Raw genomic sequence first — 16057 nt, 5'->3', positions numbered from 1 at the left:
TTCTTGTGGAGAAGGCTGTTTGCCAAATGTTGATAAAAGTTCTCTCCCAGCTGCCATTGTTTTATATTGGGGTACATATGAGCAGGGTGGCACATTTACAACCCTGCCCACTGCAGCACGGGGGTGTTGGAGGGTTAAAAAAAAGTATACAGCAACTCAGCCTTTTCAAACTTCTTTTTGCCCTCAAACGAAGGGCCAGTAGAGAGTTCAGCACCCCCTGCTAGCCTCACTAACACCACTCCCAACATCATTTCATCTTTAAGAACTGATTGGATTGTTAGAAGATGGGTGTTCCTTACAAAATGGAGGAAAATTGACCAATGGATGAACGCAGTCAATAAACAAGACATGATAGCCCTTCATAGCCCCTCCCTGATAGCCCAAAAGGCATTCCATCTGACCAGAAGTGAAGAAACGTCTTTTTGAGTAGAGAAGAATGATATTGATATTTAATAAAAGGTTATGAGAGCAACACTTCATTTAGTTTTTTTGCACACTGCCAGCACTATTCTGTCTGTCCGCTTCAAATCTATGTATCCATGTAAAGATGTGATGATCTGTGGCGTCTCTTCTCGTGAAGAAGGCTGTTTGCCAGATGTTTATGATACTGGAGGGAAGGTTTCGTATTTGATAAAAGATTATGAGGACGAATTACTTTTTATAATTACTTGGTGCAGTAGATGATCTACCTAAATGCTAACCGGTTAGCATAATATCTTTCAAATACAATCCCTGTCGTCCAAAGCCACACCTCCTGAATTCGCGAACACGCATTAAAGATGACAGAGACCCACTAGATCATGTCATTCGCCAGTTAGAAAACTTTATAGTACTTTATAATGCTGCAATTCTGAACGTTTATATAGCACGTTTTCAGTTATGTAGTTAGCAAGCAAAACTTGTCATCACTCTTATCAGTCTTACTCTCTCACAGGCTTTGTCCTAAAGCGACCACTGTATGCTTAGTTGTTGGCCGGCGGGCTGCAGAAATTACACTCATTACTAAGCCATACTTACATGCTATTTCAGACTAAATATTCAGAGTAGCATTGTAAACTATATAGGGAGTGTGTCACTGGCTGTCATTTGTTCAATAATTAACCAATGTAAATATAACACCAACTTCACCTCAGTAAAGCAGGCTAACAGTTAGGCAGAATAGCGCTATTTACTTACACTTACACTGGTGTGCTAAAAGCAAGGGGAGTTTTTTTTTTACCTCCCAGATCTTTACAATCTGCACAGTAAAAAAATCTGTTAACTAACAGGTTCTGTATTTTGTGATTCACAAGTGGTTTGTTTGTTTTAATTCAATTCATCTTTATTTTTAGGGCTTTTACAATGTAGATTGTGTCAATTTAGCTTAACAAAGATGTTCTAGTAAATTGAAACTGCTTCAGTGCAGTTTTTAGAGTTGAAGTTCAGTTCAGTTCAGTTCAGTGTAGTTTAAATTTCACTGCTGAAAGTCTAAAAACTGAAGAGCAAATCCACTGATGCGTAGCTCAAACCAAGCAAGCCAGTGGTGACAGTGGGATAAAAACTTCACCAATTGACAAAAGTGAAGGAAAAAAGCTTGAAAAAAAAAAACAGGCTCAGTCGGGCATTACCATTTCTCCTCTGGCCAAACGTTTTGCCTTGACTTTATGGTTGTTCATTGCATTATGGGATATTCATCTATGCTCTGTCCACTTTTGATGTTAAATTCAACTCTGCAGTTTTAACAGAGCAACTTTTATTGACATTTTAGTAGTTTGAGACAAGATATGGGATAATAAGAAATAATATATAGAGAATTTAGTTTGTAAAAAACTGAAAACGGACTGGCAGCTTATTACCAGGTTTCTGTACCATCATTTACAACACCAACCCAGACAATAAATCACTTCAAACTACGCCTGCACGATACAGGAAAAATGCTGCGATTATACCATGCACCAGATGATTTGAACAGCTCTATTTGGAAAGATTTCATTAATTTAGATTGACATCTTTTAGATCGAAGTCTTTTTCTACACAGTGGATCTGCTTAAATTATAATAAGTTACAAGCAAAAATAAATAAACAAACAGTTATGGTTTTCTGGGGAGTCTAACAGTATTCAAGTACAGAAATTGAACAATTAAATGTAACTAACATGGTCATCACTTTATAAATAATTAAAAAAATAATATATTTGTTTTAATATTTAATAAATAATTTAAATCGTGCTGTGTGACTATTGCAGATACACACAATGATCGATCATCAAACAATACATTGTTCAGCCCTACTTCATACTTCATACAAATGTCAATAAAAGTCAATTATTCAAACTTTTCAACATCAAAAGCTTTTGGAGGAAAGATCAAGGTCCCACAATGCAATTCAAAAGCATAACTAAGTAAAAAAAAAACTAAAGCCTTTCCAAAATTAAAGGCAGGAACTCTAACCTCTTGTACGGTGCGCACATACAGGACTGTGCTGATTAAAGAAATTAGCATCATGCACTCCCTTTATATACTTTATATACTGAGTGTACTTTTGGACAGCATGTGACTCTCTTGATAACGTCAACCACTGTAACACATGTGCAGTTGCTTCATTAATGATGTCATGTTGTCATGACACCCAGTTCTACAAGAACACCCTGCCATCCGCTTGAGTTTCTCGCTGAATTCACCACCATCGCTGGCCCGATACCTCTCTCCCAATGGAGCCTCTCAATGGAGCCGTGTTCCAATTAACCTCATTCATCTCAGCTCCACTCACTCATTTAAGTGTGTCAAGACAAGTTTGAGAGCAGCCAAACAAACACTACCTGACCCACATACAAGAAACTTTTCATCTGCTAATCCAACTCCAAGTCTTCTACTCAAGACTGCAAATGAATGATTTCCCCCGTATATTTCCCCTCTTGAATGTAGTTGATTGTCACTTTGTTCATTCTCCGATGTGCAAATCTGCTCCACTAACATGGCTGAACTCCCTCTGGTTTAAATACTGACAGCCCATGAAGTCTCTGTCGGTTAGAGACAACACTCGCGCTTCCTCTGAAGAGACATATTGCTCATGAAGTATTTACGACACCTTATGTTAGCTGCAGGGGGATGGAGAGAGTTATCCAGCACACATGACAGATCAGACGACGTTCATGCACTCTCTTTTTAAAGGGGATCATCTGCCTGCGAGCTCTGTTCTCAGTTGCGATTAGTAATAATGAAGAGCACCAGATACGCAAGTAGTGAGGTCATGAGAAACCTTTCTGCTGTCAAATATGACCATTTTTATTCGCTTAGTACTTCTTTTTTTTTTCAGAAAGCCTAACTGCGTTCACACCGAAGGCGACAAGAGCATCAAAGTTCACAGCTCCGCCAGCGAGAGCGTGAAAAATTTACTACATTGATGTTGTATTTAAAGAGACTGTTGCAGCATATCAGCAAATCAGTTACATTCCTGCATAAAAACATGCTTTCTAGCGTGACAATTTCTTCTTTTTTTTATATTTATTTATTTATTTTTTATCAAATGAATAAAAAAATGGAAGATCAAGTTGTTGCGTGTGGTGTGGCTTTGCTCCACTTATCCAATATGTGTCCATATATCTTAAATATTCTGAAGCCTTAACTGTTTTGTACTGTTGCATGAGATTCCTGTTTTTTTAAAGAAAAAAAAATGCACAGAAACTCACCAGTAACTTTTTTTAATGCATGTTCTTGTAAGAAAACATCGTAAATAATTGGAAATTCAGCGACTGCATTAATCAAACCCTTGGGAACAACTGTGGTCAGAACCAAAGTTCACAGGACTGTGTTCTCTGGACTCCTCCCAAGCGGTGGACTTATACATTCCGATTGGCTGCCGCCGAACCCCGTCCTAGCTCATTACCATAAAGTTGACTTGATTTCAGCTCTTCTTGATGCCCACACTAGCGAAGATGTGCCGCACCGCTCCTCACCGCTGGCTCCCATTGAAAATGAATGACTTCCGGCTACTTTGAACGCAAAGTTACAGATGTGATAAGACATGCACAATAAAATAATAATAATAATAATAATAATAATAATAATAATAATAATAATGAAAATTATAATAATGATAATAATAAAACTGCATATTGTGAGATGTACAGTATTAAAAACAAAATCACAATAGCTGTTTCCGGCCATCTATTTTTATGTGCATTTTGGATACGTGCATAAAAATCGGTTGATTGAAATGCCGAGATGCGCATCAATTTTGAAAGTGCGCATAAAAAAATGTATGCGCAAGCGAGTAGGATAACTTTTTATTCGATGAGAGAAGATGGGCATAAACTACGATGGAAACACTTTTACCCAACAAATTCCAGTATTCACATTAAAAAAAGTCATGTGACTTTGTTATAAAAGATCATGTGATGATGAAAATGTTTGTGAATGGATAAACCAGCAGGCTGAGCACATTGAAAAAGAACTGAAATGTTGTTTTGGTCATTCTAAAACGCCTTAACCGTTTCAGTGTTAGTGTTATTATATTATTAATTACCTCCAGAACTGTCAAGAGCGTCTGTGCTCTGCGCCTCACGCCTTCAAATGACACCATGCGTTTATTGTGTGTCGGCATTGTCTTCTGAGGTGCAAGTCATTTATTAAATAAGGAAAAGATTCATGCAGCTTCTCCTACTGCAGCAAATTCAGTTTTTACTTTTGATATTTGAGGTATCAAGACATTTGGGCTGCCCTTTACATTACAAACCACAGGAGAGGACAAATGCTTCAGTAGGATAGCACTCCTTCTCATACTTCAGCCTCCACATCAAAGTTCCTGAAAGCAAAGAAGGTCAAGGTGCTCCCGGATTGGCCAGCCCATTCACTAGATATGAACATTATTGATGAACTGCATTGAAGATTAATCTTAATCTTACGCTTTCTTTGCCATTCCAGATGACTTTATTAATAAGTTATTAGAGTCATTGCATATATTATATGGGAGTCATACACAATATTAATTCTTTTTTTCAATGCACCATGACTTTATATTCTATAATGTACATTATTTCTGTTAAGTGACAAGACTTTTGTCTGAGCAAATTCAGACCTTACTGTCCTAATTAAATCATGAAAAATCAAGGCATGATCATATTTTATTTTGGTAAATAAGTGTACATTTGTCTTTTTATATAATCACTTCTGATACCAAATGATCAACTAGAAGTGAAGTTATTGTTTGTTGCTCCTAAAACTTGGAAAGACAACAAGACTTTTGTCAGGTGGTGTACTATGCAGCATCTTTAAAACATAATGCATTTAAAAAATATTTATTTAAGGGATAAAATAGTTGCAAACTATAATGTAGCTTTGGTTGGATAGCAATTATCTTTGAATTTTTTGACATCAATTTTTTCAATCTAACATGGAAAAATCATGGTAAACTGCAGTATCACTGATCTCATCACAGACAAATGATCTCATTAGCCTGCTTCTTTCCTCTTCCTCGTTTCCTCCTCTTTTCCTCTTTTGTCCTTGTACTCTTCCCTTCATTCGAGCAGTTTTTGCATTGTTTAATTTCACAGAAAATGTTTTTTAATAAATACTTCCCAAGATTCCGACTTGAGAGAACTATTTTGCACTGTACGCATTTTGCAAACTGCTGAAATTATACAAAGTTTAGAAGTAATAAAGGTTTCACACATTTGTCGTTTGTAGGAATCACTGGGATAATGTTTACTCTTTTGGGGAAATGTTTTTTTTATGGTCCAAGTTAGATTTTATAAGTAATTAAAGAAAAAAAGTGAAATGTAATACCTAACCAAAGCTACTTTTATTTTTTATTTTTTTATATGTTCAAATACGCCTTTCTGTCTGCTGCCTTGTAAGCAGCCATCATATAAGGCATCATAAATAAATTGTAACCTACTAAATGACTGATTAGGAATGCTGTACATGTGCAGCAATGGAAATGATGCATGGGACACTTGAGACAATTGATTCCATTAGAGATTGACATTTGCATTTTACCAAGCTATTGACCCAAAGCATAAAATATGGGTAGACGATGTGAAATATAGAGTTAAATGATACATTTTTAATTAGATTGACATTTTTTTGTTTATCCTCTGCACAACTAAATGGCGTTTAGAATTGACATTTACCTTAAATCAATACATCACTTTGCATCATAATTCACTGAAAAAAAATTGCTGCTTTTTTTTTTTGGCCTTTAAATAATGGCACAAATATGTCTACTGCAAGTCTTAGTAAATCATGTTACGTAATTGAATTACTCTCTTCCCATAAATTTTGTGTCTGAAAGTTAATCTCCTACTAATACAAAATGGTTGCTATTTTTTTCCACTGCACTTATTTTTGGTCTGAGGATTTTTTTGTAAATCTGGTTTTCAATGTTGTCGCACAATGGAGATGCAAACCTTCTTTAAACAGTTAACAATAAAAGTAAAATAAAACGCAGGAATTTTGTCGCTTACCAAGTTTTAGGAAAAACCAATAATAACTTGACTAGTTGATCATTTGGTACCAGAAGTGGTTTATATGAAAGGCAAAGGCCTCTAGATTTTACTTATTTTACAAAAATAAATTAGGATCATTGCTTGATTTTTAATGATTTAATTAGGACAGTAAGGTCTGACTTTGCTTAGACAAAAGTCTTGTCACTTAACAAAAATAATGTACAGTATGGAATATAAAGTCATGGTGCAGTAGGAAAAGAATTAATATTGTGTATGACTCCCAAGAGCTTGGACGACTGCATCCATACATCTCTGCAATGACTTAGGCCCCGTTTAAACTAATACGTTTTAGTTTTAAACTGCATAAGTTTTGCTACGGTTACGCCTCTCCGTCCACACTACCCTGGAGTTTTCGAGCCCCGAAAATGGAGCGTTTTGGAAACACTGAAGTGGCCATTTTCATTTTAAAATGCTGCTGCTCCATGTCAGTGTGGATGGGGAAAACGAAGTCATCTGAAAAAGGAGGCATTGGCGCTACCTGATTGGGGCTTTTCCTCAATATCAAGTACACAAAGTTCAGACTTGCATCTTTTCCCTGTAATTCATACTTCCCCTTTTTATAATGAACTCCCGAAGATGTGAGGACACGTTGGGTAAATTTTCAAATGTAACTGCAGTATACTTTGATAACGTCATTCACACTGGCTATGTTTCAGTATCTTAACAATAAATTTAAAGCATGAAATAAAGGGCTGTCTCATAATTTTTTAAAATTAAAAACTATACAACAGACACCAAAAATGTTAAGACATCTTGTACATATTTATTTATATCTGTATGCAAAAACAAAACAAAACGAAGCCCAATAACTGCCTCCGTTCATTTTCATTGAAACATATGAAACATAGGCTCACTGTGTGGTTTTAACAGTTTGTGCTTAATGTATATTTACACAAAGATTATCAGAGGAAATGCATGGTGAAATACGAAATAGTTGTCTCTTTTGCTGAATATAATAATCAGTAAGCTATAATTTTAATAATCAATAATTATTAAAGTATAAAGTACAATACGTTTATACAATATAGGAATTAAAGGCAAGCAATCGGTCAAATGTATGGAATAAGTGTGTATGTGGTTACATAAATTAATAGGTAGGCTATATTAACTTATCTTTGCGCTCAGCCAAAACACGTGACCTGAGAACAAGTAGGCTTCAAAAGACTGACTCGTTAGATATAGCTCTACTACACAAGATGAAATATACATTGCGTTTAACAACTTCAGAGAGATGAGATCCAGCAGCAGATTCAGGATAGACTGGCCGACGTTTGGCTGCTCTCAGCCGGGCAGGTCTGCTCAGAGCTCCCACTGACTCCCTGGAGCTCAGATGCGAGAATGCGCTGAAGCAGCTTTCAGTGCATGCCAGACTGCGTGTGTGGTCACATGATGTGCATTTTCAGCGGTGTAGTGTGGACGAAGATCTTTTCAGAAACACTAGGTAAAATGCCAGTGTGGACGTGGATCGTTTTCATTTTAAAACACTGTTTTAAAATGTATAAGTGTAAACGGGGCCTCAAAAAACTTTTACATTTACATTTACATTTAGTCATTTAGCAGACGCTTTTATCCAAAGCGACTTACAAATTTTTATTAATAAAGTGATCTGAAATGGCAAAGAAAGTGTTCTTGCAGGACTCCCAGAGTTCGTCAAGATTCTTTGGATTCATCTTCAATGCCTTCTTCATCTTACCCCAGACATGCTCAATAATGTTCATGTCTGGTAACTGGGCTGCCCAATCCTGGAGCACCTTCTTTGCTTTCAGGAGCTTTGATGTGGAGGCTGAAGTATGAGAAGGAACGCTATCCTGCTGAAGAGTTTGCCCCCTCCTGTGGTTTGTAATGTAATGGGCAGCACAAATGTCTTGATACCTCAGGCTGTTGATGTTGCCATCCACTCTGCAGATCTCTTGCATGCCCCCATACTGAATGTTAACCTCAACCATGATTTTTCCTTCACCAAGCTTGACTGAGTTCTGTGAGAATCTTGGGTCCATGGGGGTTCAGATAGGTCTTCTGCAGTATTTGTGATGATTGATATGCAGTTCAACTGATGATTCATCTGAAAAAAAATAACCTTCTGCCACTTTTCCAAATGATCAACTAGAAGTCAAGCTATTATTTGCTGCTCTTACAACTGGGATCGACAACAAGAATTTTGTGGGGTGGTGTATTTTGAAAGCCATCTTTGATTTTTTTTTTATGCTCATTATAGATAATTCGAACATATAACCATCTTAAATGGCTAACCATTACTTTAATGTGATTTCCTGCTATCAGCAACTCTAATTTAAATACCACAAACATTTATTAAATATTCCTCAGATAATGGATACCAACCTCTTAAAATCTGTTTATCAATCATCACATTCTAATGTTCTATAGGCTCTGTTGTTGCCCCTTTTCAGTATTTTTTTCCTCTCTTTTGTTTTTCTCTCTCTCTTACTCATTTTCTTCTTTTTTTGGTGGGTTTGAGCTCTTTAATCTCCAAGAAACAGACTTTGGTGGGGATTTCTGCTTTCATGGATTGACCCTTTTTCATTTGGAATGTCAGATTGAAGTATTCTCCTGCCTTTGAACTGAGGCCTTGTAAAGGTTGGATCAGGAAGGATTTAGCTTTAAAAACAGGACCCTGTTTGATGCTGGGTTACAGTGCAGAGTGATCTAGTATGACACCGGTGTAAGATGTTGAGTTTACAGCGTGTGTTTGAGTTTTTACTGTCCTCAGGTATAAATCTTGAAGAGTGGAGTGACGTGCAGAAAGCTGATCCATCTGCATTGTATGCGCGTCAGGGTAAGGTTTATGTTTTGAGGCTAGTAGTGTGTGTGTGTGAGTGTGTGTTTCAAGAGTGTTTTCTATGTTATCTCAGCTGCTCTGGTGTTCAGTTTCTCCTTACTCAGCAGGGGCTCTACTTGTTATTTAGCAGAATCTGAGTGTTTATGTACACAAGATTTTCTCCACCAATAAGAAACACTCTTGCATCCAGATTTAAATAGCATTTTTAAAAATGCTGCAGTTACTAATTGATAAAATGGATCATAATTAAAAGTATCAACAAATAATATGACAACCAATTAATCTTAATAAAGTGGATTATAATCAACAGAGTTCTAACGGGTGCTAGAAATCCTTGAATATGGTTATTTTGATCTGATGTTTTCAAGGTTTAAAAAGTGCTTAGATTTTTTTATAATGTAACTGTGCTGCTTTGATTAATAATAATTTGTTACCTAATGTGTAATAATAACTAACTATCTATTTAAATATAATAAAATAAATGTTGCTTTTGGAGACTGTGCATATGCCTGTAGCATAATCTGGATAGCTTTAAAGTAAATTAAGTAAACTAATTTGATATTTAATGAATTTATTTGTTTTTCAATTTCATTTAATAAAGTAAATGACAATTATTAATTTTTATGCTTAGGGAAAGCATGCCATGAATTTTGTTTCTTAATGTACTTATACTACAGAATACTATAATAAATAACATCTGATGTATGAAGCATTTCTATGTAAATATGTAATTTACCAAACTTGTAAAATGCTGAAAAAGTTTGAAAATGCACCTGGAAAGTGCTTTAATATTGCTTGAATGTGATTTTTGATGAATGTGTAACAGTGTAATAGTAAATTTGATGATCAAATAATTATGTTTTGGTGCTGTGCAATACACTGGGGCCGGTTGCACCAGCAGTGCACAAGTTAAAGCGTACTCTAGTTGTGACTTAAAGGGACACTGAGTTACAACTTACACATTACTGTAAATATTTTTGTGTTGCACCACTGAACTTAGTTTTAAAGTAACGCTACTGCTAAAGCTATTCTAACTAAACATTTTCGGCAGCCTTCCTTTATGTATAATGGTGTAAAAGAGATGACTGCGAGATTAGTTTACATAGAGATGCTCAAGATAATAATGAAGAATGATCTCCCTCTACTCACAGCCGTATTTTCCTCCCAAATCTCACATTTTTATGGTTTATGAAAGACTTTAATTTAGTTTTGTGTTAATTACATTAATTAATGGCTTCATGGCTGAGTTCTTCTCCCTGCTCTTTTTTTCATGTGTAGGATATTTTATAAAATTTTTGATAGTTTTGTTAACTTAATATGTGTTTTTCTTGCATTGCTCGTGATGCAGGTATGTGCATCATCTGCTATTGTAACTGACTGCATTGTAATGTACTATAAAAATGTAATTTGTCACTTGATTTTCATTGGAGAATTATATATAGAAGCATTAGTTGCAGAGTTTTAAAGCAGTTTATCGATTTAAATGATTTTTATTGGATATTACATCATTCACTGTGACTACGCATGACTTTACGGAGAGCTTACGACTTACTAACTACAGTTTGCCTTAAGAACATGTGGTGCAACCAAAGTGAGAACAAATTTAGTTACAAACTTGCTAGTAGTTACTAAGCCCCTAGTGTGGACTTTACGTTCCAGTTTAAGAAAGAACGTAAGAACAGCTGGTGCAACTCTACAATGGTCTTGTCACTTTACAGTAATGAATAGCATGTCTAAGGACAAAATGTGTGCACAGTAAACTGCGTGGGTATAAATGTAAGCCATATGTTGTTCAAAATCTAAGGAAGCTTTTTATTATTCACTACAAACAATCTCAAAATATTAGCATGGCTTGTTTTACTCTATTATGATTAGATGATCTACCGCTCAATTGATGTGATTCACTGACCAGACTGCATAGTTTGTGGCCAGACTGTGTTTATGATCATACCCTCTTCCACACTCCAGAGGAGTAGAGGTCCTGAAGGGTCTGCAGGGGAGCACAAATAATCCTCTTAGACTTCCAGACTGTCCACTGTAGCCTTCTGATGCCTGTTTTGGTACAAAAAATAGCCCAGACAGTTACTGAGATACACAGAACAGACTTAATAAAGGTTGAGTGGAATTTTGTCAGCAGCTCTTGTTGTAGCTTGACCTTCTTTAGTTGTTCGTGAAAGTAAAATCTCTGGCATGGCTTTTTCTCAGCCTCCCTTCTGTTTGCAGACTGGATGAGGCTGATACTGTAGCTGTGGTGTCAGTTGCAAACTTCATGAGTTTGACAAAAGGATAATTTGCAGTGCCGTTGTTGGTATATAGAGCAGTGCCCATCCCGTATTTCTAGGGGCCCCAAGCCAAACTCCGTGATTAGGGCCCAGTCTGTGCTTCATTAAAAACACTAAAATGACCCCCAATCCATTCTCTTGAAATAGTTTCTCTGTCAACAGACAACAGTGGGTTAAACTGCCCTACGAAGTAAATAATAAATTGACTTTTTTGTTGTTGTACAATTGGAGTTTGCTTTCCTGTGATTTGTATTTATTTGTATTTTTTTCAAATATTTCCCAAATGATGTTTAATGGCGTCATGAATTTTTCACAGTATTTCCTATAATATTTTATCTTCTGGGGAAAGTCTTATTTATGTTTATTTCGGCTAAAATGAAAGCAGTTTTTAATTTCTTAAACAACATTTTACGGTCAATATTATTAGCCTCCTTATGCACTATATACAGTGATCTCGGGAGTTACATTCTAAAAATAACCCACAATAGGCGAAATCTGCGATGTAGACAGCTTTATTTTTTTACTAATTATTATAGATGTTTTAAGGCTGCAAAACCCCTCACTGTACACTTTATATACTTTTCTCAGACAGACATTAACATTTTCACAATTTTCTCGCTTGTTTAAACACTCTTAAAGTTTTAACTTTTGTTGAAAAATAAGTCCAGGATTTTAGAACCAAAGATCAAAACTTGTTGTCAGAAAATAAGGTTCATAAAGCTTTTTAGCTTTTGTGCGGATAATCTTGACATCCAGCATAATGTTCTGATTCTTGCAGTCACTGATCCACAAAGCGAATGCAGACTCGCACACCGGATGCTTCACGCACATGACAGATGGAAGTAACACACACTGGACATGCACATGTAATTTAAAATAAAATTATTCAGATGGCGCTCTGTGGCATGGCAGAATGATGAACAGTGTCCTGAGTTGTAGCTGGGCATCGCAGACAGCCGCCGACTTGCATCTGTGGTGTGCATGTTTGCATGGTGCTGCATGGCAAGTCATGGCGCGGCGCATCTGGTGTGTGACCCCTTTTATTATGGTCTTGCTGCAGACACTTACGACCCTTTTTGCATTCTTGTTAAAACTTACACAGCTAGCGATCGAACATTTATGTTAATTTGGCAATCTGAAAGCATTCTGCACTGTACAGGAGACACAGAGGAGATTGATTGACAATGGTCTACAGCCAATAAGGACGCAGAACATAATGCGCTGTAAAAAAAAACTTGCACAAAATCTGCAAAACTGCGAGGCTGCGAAAGGTGATCTGTGTTATAGCGAGGGACCACTGTATATTTTTTCAATTGGCTACAGAACAAACTATTGTTTTACAATGACTCGTCTATTTACCTTAACCTACCTAGTTAATCTAATTAACCTTGTAAAGACTTTAAATTGCACTTTAAGCTGAATACTAGTGTCTAGTAAAATAGTTTTACTGTCATTATGGTAAAGATATTATTAGTTATTAAAACTATTATGTTTAGAAATGTGTTGAAAAATATCTTCTCTCTTTTAAACAGGACTTAGAGGAAAAAAAAAGAAATAGAGGAAAAATAAAAGAATTAAAATTTAACAGGAGTTATTATTAACAATTAATTTAGATTATCATCAAATGAGTGTGTCACTTTTATAGCTGAATATCCAGGGTGCTTTCCAATGGCATTGTAACCGTGCGTTCACATTGCTGCTGGCAAGAGTGTCAAAATTCGCTCTGGCCGCCCTGCCAACAATGCTGTGTATTCACACCACTAGCGGCGAGAGTGTCTTTCTAATGTGGTTGGAACCAAAGTTTACAGGACTATGTTCTGTGGAGTACTCTAAAGTAGTGGGGTTCTACATTTTGATTGGTTTCTGCCAAACCACATCATAGCTCGTTATCATAAAGATGACCTGATTTTAACTCTTCTCAATGCGTACACCAGCCTGAATGGAATGTGCGGTACGCCTAAGTTAATCATATAACCATTGCCACCTATGTTGGGGTAAGTTACTTATGAAAGTAATGCGTTACAATATTGAGTTACTCCCACAAAAAAGTAACTATTTGCATTACTTGGTTACTTTTTATGGTAAGTAATGTGGTATTTTACTTTTGAGGTATTTTTCCTTACCTGGCTGAGGCTTGATCTCTTTCAGAACTTGCAGGGTTTGTTTTCATCTTCTTTTTTAATATAGGAGCTCTGCTATTAACAATACACTGTATAACCTTCATTTACCTTTTTTCTTTTACTCATTCAAAATAATGAGAACACAGGATAATTCAAAAAGTATACCACAACTTTCGGGTTGATGTCACTTGAGTGTCTGGAGGGGGTCATATCATCTATAAACTTGTTTTCTACTGAAAAAACTTTAAGTATTCTTCACATTGATTAATTACCAAAGGTAATTGTACAAAATCATGTTTCTTTGATTAAATATAGATTTTCAAAGTTGTTGTATTCATTTTGAATCACCCTGTACCATCCGCAGAAATTTAAGGCTCTGCCATCTTGTCTGTTCCCGCAGGAAGTGCACACTTTCATTGATAGAATGATTCAGTGTGACTTAATTTTACTTCAGCAATTTATTTTGTAATAGCTAATTAATTAAACTAAAAAGTAACTAAAATATTATTGCCTAATTTTTAGTAGTAATGTGTTACTTTATGCGTTACTTAGAAAAGTAATATTATTATATAACTCACATTACTTGTAACTAGACCCACATGGAATCTGCGCCAGCAGAATTCCACAGATTTCCGTAGATTTTTAGCCCATCATTAATTCTGATTATTTACTTGTGTAAATGTGTGTAAATCTATATTTATTCAGTTTTTAAATTAATTACAGGCATATTGTTGACTAGTATGAAAATATTCATCTGATTTATTTACAATGCAGTTTGTAAAGTAATATTTTCTGTCTTTTAGTAGAGATATTACATGGTAGACTTGCTTTGTTTACCAAATAAAGTGAATCTAATTGGATTTGCATTTTAAACATTAAATAAAAGTTAAAAAGATATTATTTTTTATTTCACATATTAAGGTTGTAGTTATGATACTCCCAAAATAATTCAGCAGAACTTTACCAAAATTCTTCGCAGAAATTTAAAAAAAAAAGTTTGCAGATTCCGTCTGACCCTACTTGTAACCTCCATTACTGATTGCGGCCAACTTAGGCTTATGATGCTTTTGGGTAGCATTTCATTGCTTTTGTTAGTGTATATTTAGGACATAAATGACTGTGTTTAAGTGAAAATGCATTAAGATGGACATTTTGGCTGTGCATCTCATTTATTTTTGCATCAACCACGTTTGACAATCCTGTGACGTATATGGAGGTTACATAAGAAAGGCTAAGAGGGTATTGCTTTAAGTAAGGGATAAAGAACATGCAGACTGTTGTTATCGCAGAATAAAAGCCAGACAGGCTTATTGACAGACACTAAACCGAGCAATAATGGAATTTATTCTGGGAGAAATAACACCTGAATGTACTTTATCCTGCTTATCACATGGCTACTTGCCACAAAATATACAAATTTGACACAAACATTGTTCTGAGCTGTAATGGTTTATTAATTCTTTCTTAAAGGCATAGCTGACAGAAATGAAAGCTGCTGAATGGAGCATGCACTAACCTTTGTATTTTTCAGAGAGTATTCACTGATGATCAAGATGATTCGAAGTACCCAGATAAGCCTGTGTTATTTGTTACAGCAATTGTTATCTGGGAATAACATATCTTAAAATGTTGTGACTGACCAATCAGAACCAAGTATTTCAGACAGCCGTGTAATAAAGGAAAGTGATGAAATGATTTTAGAATTATTGGAAGCCAAAATCTAAAACTCTTTTTCTTGCACACAATGTTTTGCGAGCAAGGGGAGCACTTTGCCGTTCTGGGCCTTATATAGCTTGTGTACTTTATATATAGGGATTTCTGGCTTTGGTACTAAGAAAAAAGCAATTGATAGAGCACACATTACTGCAGACGCCAGGGCTAATTGAGTGGGTGTTGGAAGCAAATTTGTCTCTTGAGCTGCTTCTTGACTGTCTTCAAGTTGGTGACCCACTGACAGATGGAAGTGGGCACAAAAAGGCTGGGTTAATTCATAACAGGTGACCAGACCTGATCCTGGAGGGCCATGGTCCTGTTGAGTTTAGCTTCAACTTTAATTAAAAACACCTGAACCAGCTTATCAAGAACCGCAGACTGACTAGAAACATCCAGACAAGTGTGTTTAAGATAGTTTGAACTTAGTAGGCCTTTGGCTCCCCATGGGCAGGATTGGACATCCATGATTTAGGCAGGTGGTTGGGGATGATGGTGTTTAATGCTGCGCTGAAGTCCACAAAAAGTGTGCTTGCAGAAGTCTCTGGTTTAGCTTGATGTTGCAGTGTTGTTGTTATTGACTGCATCATCCATTGGCAGGTTTGCTCGATAAACATGTTAGCAAATGGGTCCAGTGATATCTTTTAAATGGACCAACACCAGA

This window comes from Danio aesculapii, chromosome 6 (genome assembly GCF_903798145.1).
Source record: "Danio aesculapii chromosome 6, fDanAes4.1, whole genome shotgun sequence".
NCBI lineage: Eukaryota > Metazoa > Chordata > Actinopteri > Cypriniformes > Danionidae > Danio > Danio aesculapii.
The sequence above is the reverse complement of the archived record's forward strand: the minus strand, read 5'-3'. Positions refer to the sequence as shown.